The sequence below is a fragment of the Ammospiza caudacuta genome, chromosome 8 (assembly GCF_027887145.1).
Source record: "Ammospiza caudacuta isolate bAmmCau1 chromosome 8, bAmmCau1.pri, whole genome shotgun sequence".
In the NCBI taxonomy this organism is placed as follows: Eukaryota; Metazoa; Chordata; class Aves; order Passeriformes; family Passerellidae; genus Ammospiza; species Ammospiza caudacuta.
In genome coordinates, this window is record NC_080600.1 from 20,137,038 (window position 1) to 20,153,172 (window position 16,135).

Sequence of the window (16,135 nt, forward strand, 5' to 3'; positions counted from 1 at the left end):
TGCCTGTTTCCCTTGTGCATTGGGTAGAGACTCAAAGTGGCTGTGGGGAAGGGGATTTCCACCATCTGCTTTCTTTAAGGAGAAATTGGTTTGCTTGATTGGAAAGTCACTTTTCAGGTGTGGCCAGGGATTTATCATAACTTCTCTGTGATATGCATTTGAATATTTGCTCTGAATCCTATCATCACTCTGTTTATCGCATTTTTGGGAAAAATGTCCCCATAAAATCTCCAAAGTGTACACAGCAGAGCAAATATTTTGATTGTTTGATGATGTAACACATTTTGCCCCTGAGTTTCTGCTGCCAAAGACCTCCATCAATTTGTGTTGATTTCCATTAGTAGGGTCTTAGCTGCTGTTTTTGCTCTGTAAGTTCTCTGTTAGCACTAGACTCTTGGGTTAAAGCGTTTCCTTTCAGCTGCCTCTGGAATGGTGCCATTCAACAAACTAATGCAAGTAACTCAACATTGTGACACAGTACAAGACCTCCAGGAAATAAGGTTTATGCTTTTTTAGGAGTAGTTAAGATGATATTTGGAATTTGTAGTGTGTCAATAAAAAAATGGAACTTACCTGTTTGGAAACACCACACCTTTTACAGGCAACCTCATGAATGTTGCGACAAGGTGATGCTAAAATAAATACGTGTACTTAAAAAGCAAGCAGGTTATATTATTAGATATGTTCTCAGCTGTTTTTCAGAATTACCAATATTCCATTTTAATTATTCACTAGTCAATTGGAAATCACTGACTAGTCGATATTATGAACATTATATGGGGAAATTTCAAAGAATTGAAATTTCCGGAGTAGATATCTGGGCTCACTTTATACTATAAGCATCAATCATTAAGGAAAAGGATTCATTTTTTTGTGGGCAGATATCAAAGCAGAAGCATGTTTATATATGGTAGGGGAGAGGGACAGATAAGTGCAACTGCCAGATCTGACTTGGGAGGAAATCTTTTATAAACAGTTGGGAGAATTGTTTCATCTTAGAGATGGGAACTGTTGATGTAACTACATATGATGACAAATTATTGAGCTTTTAAAGTAGTGTGCAGTAGTATATTTACACTGAAGTCAGGACTTCGTGGTTTGAATTATGAAGCTGAATCTGTTCTTGCTGATAGAGTCCATAGACCTACATAATGTTCATGTGATTTCAATGTAGTTTTACAGTATTTTGCCAGTCAAGAGTGCTGATTATCTTCTTGCAAGCAGGTCATTATTTCTGAAAGAACATTGGATTTAACTTAGGTAACTATCTGAATAGAGTTCAAAAGCTGTACAATAGACCCTTATTAAAAATCAGCTTTAATTTTCTGCTAGCATTACATCTTTTTTCATAATAGACTTTTAATTAAAAATTTGGCAGCAGAAGTCCATTTAACCTTGTATGTCTTGGAGTATTTTTGTTGTTAGCTTGTTGGCTTTTTAAAATTAATTTTTATGAAATAGAGGCTATTCTAGAAGATAGGTGAGTTGAATGCACTTAAAGCTAAATGAAAATCCTTATTTGAATGCCCAATAAGAAAAGCTGTCACTGTGGAAGCTTGAGTGAAGGGGCTTTTTATAGGTTCTCAATTCCATAGGCTTTCATAGATCTTGCTAGCCTAAGTGTTGCAATAAAGACTGGGATGTTTGGAATAAAATTAAAATGATATATAACTTTTATTTGGTTTATGATGCTTTACAGCCAAGTTCTTACTTTCAGATGTCAAGTAAAAATCCCACTCTGTTTTCCTTACACTGGAATTGCAGCAGTGCTGCAACCAAGGACATTATCTGTCAGAGAAGATATTTGAATTTCATAACTTGATCCTTAGCATTGGTGCTGATTTTATTGATGCCTGAATATATAAAACACAAGCTCAGTGAAACAAGAAGTGTGAAAGAGTCATGTAAATTTGTCTTGACTGTAGCTTCTGGTTTTTGAATTGAGATATTTTCAGTGTGCAGACTGCAAGCTTCTAATGTTTTGTAGTTCATGGAGAAAGCAAAAACAAATAACAAGGAGCAGCTAAATAACTTATGTAATAGTGTGGCTTTTTTAATTCTCTGCTATGCAGAAGAATAAAAACAAAAGCCATTCAAGCCACTGCAGGAACTCCAGCTGCCTGACTGAAGGGGAGTGTTGTATATCTTCCACTTCAAAAAACACCTTGTCACAGCCCAGCCAAGGGGCTCCTTTTCAGCCTGTTTAAATGCCACCAGTTACACCTTTTCTCTCACAAACACTTATTCTCTATTGGATTGAATCTTTCTTTAGACAGTAAATAAACTGCCAGCTTAAATGTATTATGGTGTCAATAGATCCAGATGATTTGCTGCCTAGGAGAGTTTGTCTTCTGCTGCTAGGGAGCTCAGAAAAAAACCTGCTTTTTAAAAGCATTTTGATTTGGAATGCAGAGAACCGGGTATGAAGCAGATGTCTTTATGCTTACTGGCCTTGCAGTGTTTGGTATTCTCCTTAATCTGCACGTAGACTTAAGTCTGTATTGTTCCTTGGTGTGTGAAATCGTGTGCTGTCTGTTGTGTCTTTTTGCCACTTCACTCAATGTCAATGCAGAACAGCCAGACATCCCCCCCCACCATCTTTTTTTATTTTGAAAGTAGACATCTTAGGTACCTTTGCAAGCAGGTTCTGCTATCGTCAACACTGATGGACATAGTATTAGGGGTGGGCTCCCTTTCTGAGCTTTGAATTCATTAGTGAGTAATTAACTTGATTTTCATAAATATCTGTTTTGCTAGAACTGTCTCTAATTGGCCAGAAAAATGTCTGAATGAGAAAAGTTAAAGTCCAAGATTCCAGGAACTTGGGGACTGGAAATTCACATGTGGTTGGTATCGACTACTTTATGAAATTTTTACTGCTTTAAAATGAGAATGTGTTATTGCCATCACTGGTTAAAACTAATTTGTGATAATGTCTCTGGCAAAAGGGATTTGAAAAACAGTCATAAGCTTCTTTCCTTACCTTGTTCCCTTTCTTTTCCTCAACATTCAACATTAAGAAACCCTGATTTCTGCAGGAAGGAGAGTCTAAGTTGCCTTAGGTGCTGAAAGGGACAGGCATGTACACCCAGTTTGTTGATCCTGCAATGCTGCAGTGACAAATTGCATGCATACACATTTTGTTGAGACAAAAAGGAGCCTTAGTCACTGATTTGGGGAAATTTGGCTTGATGTCAAAGAAAGTAGAAAAATGGCTTCCTGTGCACCTGCTAAATTATCAGAAGATAGCATTCTTTTAAGGACATTGAATAGAATCCAGATTAGCAGCCTAGTTAGGTCTAAAACAGATTAGAATGGGTAATTTTATTTAGAGAACAGTCATTCCTTCACTAGGTCCATGGATACTGGTGGAACACCAGTAGAACAGTTTCCAGATATGACACAAGTCTTTCTTTTTTCAAGCTGCTTGTTTACAATTTATTTTATACTTTATTTCATGCTTGCTTTGTTTGCTTATTGCCCTTGTTTCTGTGGTCCATTTATCTCAACTATAGTAGTTCAGTATAGCTTAACTGAAGAGATTATCAAAACAGAACATATTATGATACAAAAATGTATAAATTTGTGAGTACTGAATAAACAAAAAGAGGAGAAGAGACAGAATTACAGGTGCATACCTCTGGTTAAAAGTAGCAAGACAGATTTTCACTTACTGCTAACTACATCAGGAACAAATGGGTATATAGTTCAAGTACTTTTTACTTGTCGTGTTACCTATTTTTACTTTCTTGTGATGTGAAAACTTTCCTATGAAGTCATAAGCTCTTAATAGTAATCAAAATTACAAGTATTTCTAAGGGGACTTTAAGTGAAATTAAAATTGATTTCAGAAATGCTCTAAAAAGAAAATGGAAGGTATATGATGATATGCCTTTTGATTGATATACGTTTCATTATTGCTATAATTACCTAAGAATAGTTTCATTATAAATTGCGAACAGCTTTTTTTGCTTTTGAAAGCAAAGTGTGTTTCTGCACTGGAGTAGTCCGGTTAACAATTTATAATTATAATTTTGTAGCTTATAAATATGTATCTAATTAAACATAATATGAAAAATTTCAAATTTTCAATAAGTCTAGATGTTAAGCTACTTAACATTAGAAATTTAGGGAACTTTTATATCCAGTCATATTATTTTACTGTTGGAAAGGTATTTCCATTATTATAATATGGATAATGGGCACAGAATTAATTTTCAGGTTCATACTAATTTCTTTCAATTTCTGGCATGTACCAATGCTGTTGATGGTTTAGAATAAATGCTGATCCTCCAGTTTACTGTGAGTAGATGAATTGCTGTGCCCATAGGAAGCTGTACTAGAAATGATTGCAAATTGAAGAATTGTGCACAAATGTGTGCACAAATCATATTTTGCCTATGATACCAGTAAGAACAGCAGCAGTGTTTTTACAGGTGTCTCTGTATAATACAATAAAATACTGAGATTCCCCATTAGAGCTTTAAATGAACATGTTTATACATCCCTCACGTTGGTGTCCAATTAAAATTAAGTATTATATCTAAGGACAATGAAAAGGAAATTAAAGATAACATTTTACGAAGCTGACTACTAAACTACAATTAAATCTATATATTCTCTATTTTTTTTTTAGCTTATACATCTGACTGTACTTATGTTACAACTGAGACTTCTAAAATTTCCTAAAAGATAGTTTCTGTGGCTATTCACCTTATAAGTGTTCTATTCAGATCTCTGCTTAGAAAGAGATTGTGTGTAGCTGACTACACAAATAATGACTTTCCTCCTGAGCTCCTACCAACTCCTTGTGTAGGGGTCCTTGATTGCTGACCAATTTTTACAAACATTTCTTTAAAAACTTCATTCTCTAATTTAGCTGTTGCCCACTGAGGCCTGCCACAGTTTCTCAGAGCTATGGGTCAAAACCTCAGAGCTCCTATTGCCCTCCCACATGCAACTCCCAGGTTCTGCTCCACCTCCACAACAGAGTGAAGTCAAAATATCTGGATAGGAGAAGAAAAGGCCTTTTGTCTTGCTAATTATATAGAGTTAGAAAAATGCAAATGCCTAAATACTGAAATTACATAGTTACCAGTGGAAGCTATAATAAAAATAGGCATTCACTTCATACATCTAAAAGAGAAACATGACCTCAGGTTTATCAAAATTGTGCCTGACAGAATTTTTCCTGTAAGATGTCAAAATAATCCTTTAGGAGTGAACCCATTTAGTACTGTTCCATTTTGTTTGTGTTTTCTCTCTGATCTGGCTTGCTCCTGGTATAATCTCTGGAGAAGGGCTAGAACAAAACAGTTGCAATTATTTCTGCTACCATTTACTGGAGACTATTTGACAAATAAGACTGCAAAAAAGGTGTAAGACCTACTCTGGTAGCAAGTCCTCCAGTACTACTGTATTGTATCTAACATGAAAGGTTTATTTTTGTCAAAACCCCCTCCAGACATTCAAAGCCTTCCAAAAGGAAGAGAAATAACCAACTAACCAGCTAAGGGGCAAATGGACTAGGCTTGGCCCACAGACTGCACAGTGACAGAGTTCTTTACACCTTCTCAGACAACAGCAGGTCTTTGGATTGATTTTTTTCCTTTACTGCCTTCCCATACAATTTCATTTCATACTTGAGGTCACCAATGCAATTTGTGGAACTTTTAAAACAAGGCTTCATAAAGAGGCTCTATAGAGGCAGTCAGAACTTCATACAAAGTAAATCCTTTCATTTTACTAGGGAGATGGGGAAAACTGAGCAGTTGTGACTAAATGGAGAGAAAATTGCACTCTGCTGTGGTTAAGGGAAGCTAAACAGAAATTGAGTACATCACTTACAAAGTTACAGCTGACAATGAAATGACTCAGTTTTCACAGTCCATAAAGCTTTGCAATTAGTCAGGCAGTGCTGCAGACTGAAGAAGCCAGCCTTCTCCCTGACCTCTCTTTTCTCTTACAAAGATGCTTAGATTTGTAAAGAACTACTACATCCAGTTTCTGTTAAAGGCTACAGCTGGTCACAGCACAGACACACATTTTCTGAACACATACATGCAAGGAATAGTGATTTTAAAGGAGTATGTGACTTGCTCCTAAAAGCTTCTGTGATTCTGACTGTTGGCCAGCTGATGTAATTTTATTTGTGAAGTCAAATGCTGTTAACATGATATTGTATTTATTCCTGCGGATTTTGCTAAAAACGTGATTTCCAAAGTGGTTGGTTTTCTGTGAGTGGAGTGAGTTTTTCAGATACAATATCCATAAAAGGTGACCATTTTCTGCAGTTACTGTGGGTTGTTTCCCACAATACATTCTTGATTCCCAACTCTGATTGCTTACTCCATGCTCTTGTGGTTTCTTTGTTAGCTGTTCTAGTGTGACTGGTAGTGATACCACCCAGGGATTTCTTCTATGGTAAAAACAGCAATAGCTTTTTTTTTTTTTTTTTTTTTTTTTTTTTTTTTCTTAATATTTATTGGCTCCTGGGCTGGATTCCCTCTGTGTTTTCATACCTAGTTGCGTCCTTACAATGCAGAGAGTTGTCTGAGGCTGGGACTACCTGAAGTTAAAGAAGATGGTCTCACTTGAGCAGCTCTCTAAGAAAACTGTAATGGTCTTGCATTTGTTATGTTTCAAGTCCTTGATTCTATGGTATTGTAAATCTCGTCCCAGGGTACCTAGTGTTGTAACAAAACATGACAGAAGATGTTGATCAAATGTGAACTTCTTCTGAGGGTTCAACTTTGTTCTGGTGTTTTTGAAAGGTTAACTTTGAACTTGCAGGTTTTATGAAGATCAAGCAGTGCCCACGTCACTGCAGAGTTATGATGCACAGATAACATCTGTGCTTTTGTAGCCTACAAATAGCTGGCCTGAAAGAAGGCCAGGATAAACATCCGTGTTGTGTGCTTGGGCTAATTCAGGACAATTGCAATCATTTATTTGCACCTCAGCTGAATCAGTGAAATACTGCTGGGTAACCTATAACCAGGTTGTTTGCCTTGGCTATAAGGCCCTTTGCCACTGCTGGCAATATCTCGTGAATCTGCAAATCAAAAAAAAAAGCTGAAAAGTGCTTTATTAGATTTTTTATTCTTGAAGTGAATGATCTGAGAATGAATACTCATTAGCTACAATTGTGCTGCTTATGCTCTGTACACAAAGCCGGACTGTAATGAGATTTAGTGTGGTTTATTTTGAATGAGTAAGAGAAGTGTGCTCATTTGAGTCAGTGTTGTGAAATGACAAAAAGCATTCCCAAGTTGCTTGTCTCTTTGACAATTTATGCAAATATGTCTGATTTTAGATGTTCCAGAAAAGCCATTTTACCTTGAGGTATCATGTGCTGGAAAACATTAAAATAACATGGATATTAAAGCTTTGCTTTTTTCAGGATTAGCAGCGCTATAAATATCACTCCAACATTAAAAAAAAAGTGCTTTTTCTCGTCTTCACTGATCTCATGTTTGTAGTCATTATCATTTAGCATTTTTGCATGATTGTGTTGCTATGTATTTAGTAAGTTTCTCAGTTGAATTCCAGCTGTTCAACCCTCCAAGCATAATGCAGATATTATTTGAAGCAGTGTTATTTAACTAGGAGCGACCTCACGGAAGATGTTTGTCTGTACAAGTGCTTATGCTCCTTTATCTATTGTTTGACATTGGCTGCAGTTTGTTTGACCCAAACGTTCTCCAGACTTTTGGCGCCCCAGGAAAACAAGCAGCCTCCATAAATATTATGGAGACATTTAATTGTTGTGAATTTCTCTGATAAATAGTGTTTGAAGGCAGCTACATTTGAATTGTTCACTGTTAGTGTAATTTACGCCAGAGTAAAGAACAAACTGCTGGGTAGAATTTACTTCTTTATTCAAATGTTCTACTATATAGAACTGTTCTACCTGGGAAATTTGAAATTAAATAAGTTTTTTTCCCTTCTGTGTTGTCGGCAGAATTTATTAAAGAATCAACACCTAACATCTTGCTTACCTGCCATTGTATATTTTGTATTTTTATTTACTGTGTTTTGAATAGTTTATGTTTTTGGTTTGTTTTTATTTTGCAATACCTTGGACACCTCTTAGTATAATTCTGTAGCTTTCTTTTGCCATTTTTATGAAAGGCTTGATGAAGGTTTGAGTATTTTTCTTCTAAACTGAAGATTTTTTATTTATATCACTGTATTTCCTAATCTCAAATACGTTAGCTTAAGAGAACTCAGATACCTGTTTGGCAGAAATGCCAGATATTCCAGGCTCAGCTGGAGTTGCAAATTGTTGTCTCTTTTCACAGTTCCTTTATATCTTCAATGTGTGATTTTCTGATGCATAGGTAACTGCACTGCAAAAAGCATTACACCATTGGCATTAATTTCCATCGGGGTGGGCTGGAATGCAGAATTCCTGCTCTGAAGAATATATAAAAAAACCTTGGAAAAGGCCACCAAGATTAAAAGCTAAGAAGAATGAGTAATCTGAAATGCCTCTAAAAATTTTAAATGAGTATCTCTTTCTGCCTTTTCAACTTCCAAACCCTTAAACTGCTGCAGCCTGTTTAATTGAAAGCTGCTTGTCCTAGTCCCTGTGCTGCAAAGATGTCCTGATCTCTGAGAAATCTAGAGAAATAGTTACCTACACTCAGGAAATCTCTGAGATAGATATAATTTTATAAGCAAAGTAAGTTGTGCATGAAATCTGAAATTTTCCATTGAAGAAGTTAAATTATAAAATTGCTGACCAACTCTGATTTACTTGTTTTCAGCGTAACTAGAAAGACCTTGGATTTTATAGGTAATTGAAAATGAGATGCTTCTCTTTCATAGAAAACTGCTGAAGTATCAAAGAAGGTTCTCTGTTTCAATAGCTACCAGGACATGCTCACCAGCCATGATTCAGTTAAAGCTGACAAGCCAGGTTTATGGGATAAATCTGTAAGAGTCAATGGCAGTAAGACACAGATAACCTTTCCCCTGGCATATGCTGCTGTGACAAGAAATCCCTATTTTAGTATTGTATCTTTCTTGATACATGAATGAAGACATTATAGGTCTTCATTCTAAATAATCGGAACAAAGATGAAGCTTCAAATTAATTTACCTGTGAGTATTTGAAATTTGTCTCCATCTCTTAATGCAATGCTTGTATTTTGTGCCTTTACCACATTTTATATATATGGCACAATATTATTCTGTGCTGCAAAGTGTTGAGTCCTTGTTTCTATCCTGAAGACTCCTCAAAACCACCAATCTATCTTGATTTATTGAGTGAAATAGCACACTTGCCTCTGGAAGGAAAACTGCAAGCCTTGAATGATAGACAGTATTAGAGTAGTGTGTGTCTATGTAAAAGGAGTGAAAAAAATTTATAATCTTCAAAATAAGTTTATTTCTACTGCATCTGATTGGTATAAATTTTGTTGTTAACTTAAAATGTGAGAAATAGAAAATTTGGCTTATTTTGACCTTTTGATTTTGAAGTTCCTTTCTAAGCAGATTGATTTAATACTGCTTGTTTCTCTAAAATATTAAAAAAAAATTGTCAAAGACATGTCAAAATGAAGAGTGGTAATAACATACACATGTAAATACATAGCGATAATTGTGAGGAGGCTTTGCCTTCAAGAGGGAAATATTTGATTCTGTTTTTAGTTATTTTCTTGGGTAGTTCAGTTAGCCATTTTCTACTTTGTGTAAGCTATACTACAAAATGGGATTCTCTCTCCACTTGATTGATAGAAAGTCCCTGCTGTTCCAGAAACATTTAAATATGTAATGTTTAGAAGTAACTAGACATGAAAGTGTTAAAATGTTTTGTTTCCATACCCTCATAAACCTATATGGGTAATTGTATTCCTGGCTTTGTAGTTAAAAAAAAAAACTTGATGCATACCTAGAGACTTCTTGGTAAGAAATAAAAAATTGGCAATAATGTTTCCATGCAAGAGAAATTACCTTTCCAAGAATGCCAAATGGACAACTCATGAACACTTGGGGCTTAGACCTTATGATCCTTAATTTTAGTTTAATATACCAAACCTTTCCCTTTTCCTTCTCCACTGATGTACTGAATGTGGTTCATATGCTGTATGAAAGTGAACATTATCTAGAAGAAAAATGGTTTGCATTTATAGCAGATAGGGACAAACATTTTGAATCTGATCATACAAAAACTGCAAATCTGTTTCTAGAGCTGTATTACAAGGTATACACAGGATATGAGAATCTCAAATGGTTATGGGATTTGTGAAAGTTTATAGCTCCATCCAAACTTTGAGTTGCTTCTATCACTGTAAGAGCCCAAACCAAAATTTGTGTTAAAACAAGTGGAGCCTTTTAGAAGACTAAATTGTGATAGATGTAATACAATTTGGTCATTGTCTGCTGACATAAAAAGAAAAAATAAGTATGGTACTAGAATTCTTAAAGAAAATCTTGCTTTGATTTAATGCTTTAACAAGAGCAAACATGCCTTAAGATTTTAATATTATTAATTCCTGAAAATATAGTTGCTCTGGTGGACATAAAACCATATGGAGCCAGCTCTGTCATCTATTTTCCTGTCTTGACTTACAATCAGCTTTGACCAGATAAATTCTTGATACAGGACAGAGTCAAACTTGTCTTAGAATGAGGTCATATTTAGCCTTCTAGTACTGTGCTCATCTTCTTTGTAAGACAAAGAGCTGCATCCAAAACACTGTGTTTGTGATATGAAAGGATCCTTATGTTCCTGCAGAAGTTCAAAGCAAAATGTAAAGTGGAGAACGAGTTGCTGAAAGTATATAATTTCCTATGAGTTTTAGCTAAGACTATTTAGTGTAAAAGTTTGGAATATTCTCATCATCAGTTCAGTCTTAAAATCATCTTGGTTTCAGTTCAATCCTAAAATCGTCTTGGTTTAAGGGAGGACTCAGGAGTTGCAGAATTCTTGAATTGCGTTACAATTTGGGAAAACATTGTTATTAACAGAATTTAATTTTAAAATCCTTTTCAATGTTTATATATTGAATGCAATCTCAAATGCATTTTTAGGTTGAATGATCAAGGGAATAGCATGAAACTTTGTGCTTCATTTTCTATATCATCTTCAATAGAGGAAAGTGAAGAATCTCAGGAAAAGGAAGCATTCATAGTGGTTTTAGAGATTAACTGTATTCTTTTCATTTCCAGCAATGAAAAATGGTATTGCAACTTTACATATGGTGACTGAATTGAAATAGACTCAAAAAATCCTGTGTAAAGCTCTATAATGGCATTGTAAAGTGACAACAGATGTGATTTCTCACACTAAAATGCATTTTTATCGTTTGACAATGATTCTCATTATGATGATACTCCTGGCATGGAACTGAAATTTTTCTACATTGTACAAGCTATATGAAGTCTGTCTTTAGCTGGCAACCATGCCTTACTGAAGCTGGCAGAGTACCACATGTATGGGATAAATTCTAGCTTTCTATATGGGTGTGATTACAAAAATCTACATATGATGCTTCACTTCTGAAAATTAGTTGGTTTTTCACAAAAGAGCTGCTGCATATTGTAATTCTGAATCTCAGCAAGAAGTACTTCATGGCCAGGCTATGGCTCTATTTGCTCAGTCATCTGCTTTTATTCAGTCTATTATGATCTAATAATATTTAAATGCACTCCAGTTCCTGGCTGTATTGGTGTTTTGTGGTTCAGTCTGAAAATCCTTTAGATTTACAAGACTGCAGTTCAGAGATGTAAGAAAATTTCAAGATCCAACAATCAATTTTTCCTTTAGGTACAATGTGTGTTTTACTACAGGTTTTTCTGAAATGAACAGCATGAAAATGGTTTGGGGTCTTTGAATGAATAATAGAAAATATATGTAGTAGTTTTTGAGGAATTAAGATAGTAATGTTCAAGTTGTGCCGGTAGACCATAGAACTTCAGCCTGTGATTTCTCAATCCAGTCAATAATCAAATAAAATTAGCCTGGTTCTGGTCTCACTTAAACCAGCATAATTGGACACTATTGAATTACAACACAATAAATGAGACCTCAAAACAAATTTACTTTATTGTGACAAAAGAGCACAGCATTTCATGCATGCAGTGGAATTTGGCTAAGGTAATTCCTTTTTATGAACACTGGACTATGTCAGGCATGCTATAGTTTTCAGTGTTAGTTCTTATTGGATATGATTCTTATTTTCTTAATTGGTAAGTGAACAAATCACCTGATAGAAGGATTCCCTGAATTACCTTTTTTTTCCCTTTCCCCTTCTCCCAAGGGAAAGAACCATGTTTACCTCCCTTTGTCTATCACTTGGCTGCAGCTATAGTAGTAACACAGAAACAGATTGCACTGAATTTGCTATTTATTGCTCTGATTTTGGATTTTTGCCACTCTCACTAATGAGCTATGTTTTTGCAGATAGACAAATTAAGGATGGGCTCCTCAGCTCACGTGCATTCAATTGTATTCCAGTTTGTCATTAAATTTATTTTTAACAGTAAAATCAGCAGATTGTAATTTGTATTACGATTATCACAAAAAGATCTCACCACATTTAATGGAACTGTGAAGCTTTGACAGTGCAGATGAGGGGAATTAGACCTTGAAAGAAAAAACCAGTTACACAGCATCATCTAAAATTTTATTTTGGCAGTTTTATCTGTAGTGATTTGGGGAATGGGAGCAGCAGGAAAGGGAGGGGCCAACTTTATCTAATAACATCCTCACTCAAACCAAATAATTACACTGCATTCCTTTCTATTAGCATGGCAGGCACAAGATTGGACAGTATTTGGTATAGAAGTAGAGGTATCCACCACATTAAGTGATGAAGTCTTAAATGTTGTGCTTGCATTTTTACGGGTAGCTGAAGGATTCTCTGTATACACTCATCACTTCTAAAAGTGTTTAATGAAAGTTAGAAGTTTTGTTTTTTCTTTGTTGAGTTGCCTCAGAAGAAAATGTCAGAAGCACAAAAGCCTTTGTTTCTTCACTTCATGATTAAATACAGCCTTCCCTATTGAAAGAACTCTTTTATTTTGCATTATTATCCTGTTACAAAATGTCTATTCCCATCACAAATATTTCAGTTTCCCCATTCTTCCCTTCATAATTAACACTGAAAGCCTAACGTTGTGAGGCTAGAAGCCATTTCTTCATGTGCAAAGATTTAAGCTCAGCATTTGCATATGTAAAAGAGGTGTTTTACTCAGTGAACTATCACATTACCAAAAGTAGACTACTAATAAGCAAATGTAGGCTACTATTTTTAATTTAAATTTTATTGTCCATAAGACATCAAGATATATACAGGTAATTACAACTACCCAGATTGCCATATCTTTGTAAATGGATTATGAAATTGAAAATGAGGAAAGGTGTTATCTGGGAAACAATATATTTCCAATTATAGTGAAGTGACTACACAATTGTAACGCTTCTATTCAGGCCTTTGTACTTCAATGGAAGGTAGCTTTTATTCTGTTCACATTTACACTTTCTTAAAAGATTAAGTAATCTTAAAAAGGTCACGTTTATACTGTTGGAAAAATTAACACCAGAAATTTTCCCACTCATCTGTGGCAGCTTCAGTTCATAGCTTTGAATTCAAAGACATGTGCTTGCTTCAATAGTCAATCTCTTTGCTTCTCACTTACTTCCGCAATCTTTTTTGGCAAGAAGAGTTACCTTTAATCCAGATTGTTTGTAGGAATTCATGTAATTTCAAGGATCTGCCTTATTGGCATGGTTAAATGGATAATGGATGTGGCAGGGAATAGGAATGAACTATCAGAGCTGGGGTGTTAGTATTAATTCACAGTCATAACTGGTGTGCTGAGAAATGAAGTGCCTAAATTGTATCAAAAAGATTTCCCCTCAGTGAAGCTGAAAAACACAAGGAAATGTTATGCCAGTACTGTTCATGGCAAAGCCAGTGCTGAAGCACTGTTAACAAAACCATGAGGTTGCTTCCCTCCCCCAGCACAACTGGAACAATGGAAAACACGTAATCAAAGATGCAGTGCTTTATATTTGCTTGGCACCATGCTAACTTAATCAAGAATGAACTTGCTCAAGGATTTTTTCCATAGAAATAGGACAACAAGCCGTTCTGGTACCACTCCCAGAGTGTGACTCACAAAGAGAAAGCAGCAGAGAAAGACAGTGGGTTTTTTTCCTTTCATGAAACCACTCACTTCCCTGCAAGGTTATGCACTTGTTTTGTTTTTAAATGTGTTACTTTGATTCTTTTCCTACTGATGTTTGAAAAATTAGTCTTAAACATAGATTATGTCAGTGTTGATGGAGCAGGTTGTCATCCCCTTCCATGATGCTACATTCTGTGTTTAGTCACTTCAATGCAATGTGAAATCCTGACAAGAATGCAAGTTCCCGTGGCTCCTTACCAATTAATTTGTTCAAGCAAAACAGACCAAATGATACCAATAAATTTTCTCTCATCATTCATTCATTAGCCTTTAAGAAGAACTGTGATACTTTTGGAGTGGATGGCTCTTTGCTCAATCCTCCAAACAAAAGTCTGGATAATGGCCAGACGTGGAAAGTAAGTCTCTAGGGTTCACAAAAATAGCATTTTAGTCTGATATTTCCTGATCTGCTTACAAAGACAGTCTTTGCAGTAGGGAGTTTTTGTAGTGGTTATATGTGGGTGCACCACAACCTTCCACCCTCTGCATACTCACGTAGACTTCCATCTCATTACTGTCTAGCTATTAATTGTATGTGTCTGTGAACAATGATGGTTTCAAGCACTCAGCTGTCAATATGACTTTCCCAGATGAACATCTGAGTAGGCGTAAATGTCATGATAAGCATGAGGCCTTCATGGATCGCACAAAGTTATTACCTCCTTTTTGCTGATTCTTATGTAACTATACTTTTGGCTGATAAAGTAAAATAAATAGGTTTTAGTTTTCATAATGAGCTATGTTAAACATCTATATATACACACACAAGATCTGTCAAAATTCCTCTTACTGATAGTGGTATTTTTTCCTTCCAAATACTTGTCAAATCTGACGGATACTCTTTCTCATATTCTTACTTAGATGAACTTGAATGCTGTCAAGAATTTTGGTTATATACACCAATATCAATTCAAGTCACCAACACCAATTTGCCCTCAGAAACCATGGAAAAAGAAATTAATTGAATATTTCAATTTACTTAAAAATAATCTTTAGGGGCAGCATCACTGCATGCCCTTGATAAAAATGTATCTGAGGGGCTGGATGCATCCATGCTTTTGGATAAATTTATATGGATTTGTTTTGGTTTTTTTTTTACTGTGGGTTTTCCAAAGTGAAATAGTGCTGGAACTATAATAAATAGCAGGAAAAGAATATAAAATTATGACATGGAATTGCTACTTTAGACAAAACTGACAATGCCCTTCAGAAGTAGAGCAATGCAATCTCCACAGTTCAGACAGGTCTTGTTAATGGAGAATAGCACAGAAAGATATTTTGTAGCAAAAAAAACCCCCAAAAACCCAAACCAAAACCAGCACGATCAGTAAGCTCCTGTAAAAGCACATGTTATTATTAATTACAGTAGAGCATGCAAAAAGATTTGAGTTTCTAGGGCTCTGTCCTCTGGGCTGTTTAGGTTCCAGGCTGCTGGTGCAGCTGATAGGCTGCTCTGGTAGTGGTGCTTCTCCCTGTGAGTCCAAGTCTGACATATGTGATGAAATGCAGAATACTGATAATCAGAAAAGAAAACCAAACCCAGAGCTTAAATGCAAGATGTTTGAGGAATTTATATGTGAATATACAGGCTGCCAGTACTCATTTTATTTAGCATTTACTGCTGCTCCAAGCAGACACTTTTAAAATAAATTCTTTATTGCAGTTTTGTGAGGGGTTTTTGTGTCAGGGTCAGGAGCTTGAAATTTCTAATTTCTTGTTGGACCAGTGCAAGAAAAAAAACAAACAATGTTGCCTGCTACTTTTAAGCCTTTCAGGGAGCTTCTTTTCAGTGGCAGTTGCAGAACGTGAATGTGAAAATGTTTAAACCAAATGTTTCCTAGGCATCTCTCAGTGTCTGTATGATCCTCAAGTGCTTCAAAGCTTTCAGAAAAAGCATGGAAACCAAAATATTTCTTATGTATTAATCCTTTGT

General features: G+C 35.6%; 1 protein-coding gene across 2 annotated transcripts in view; it reads left to right on the forward strand.

Annotated features, from left to right (window-relative positions):
• PDE1A (phosphodiesterase 1A) overlaps nucleotides 1-16,135 on the forward strand; it is a 197,767-nt gene that overhangs the window by 56,875 nt on the left and 124,757 nt on the right. The gene's annotated exons all lie outside the window — the stretch shown is intronic.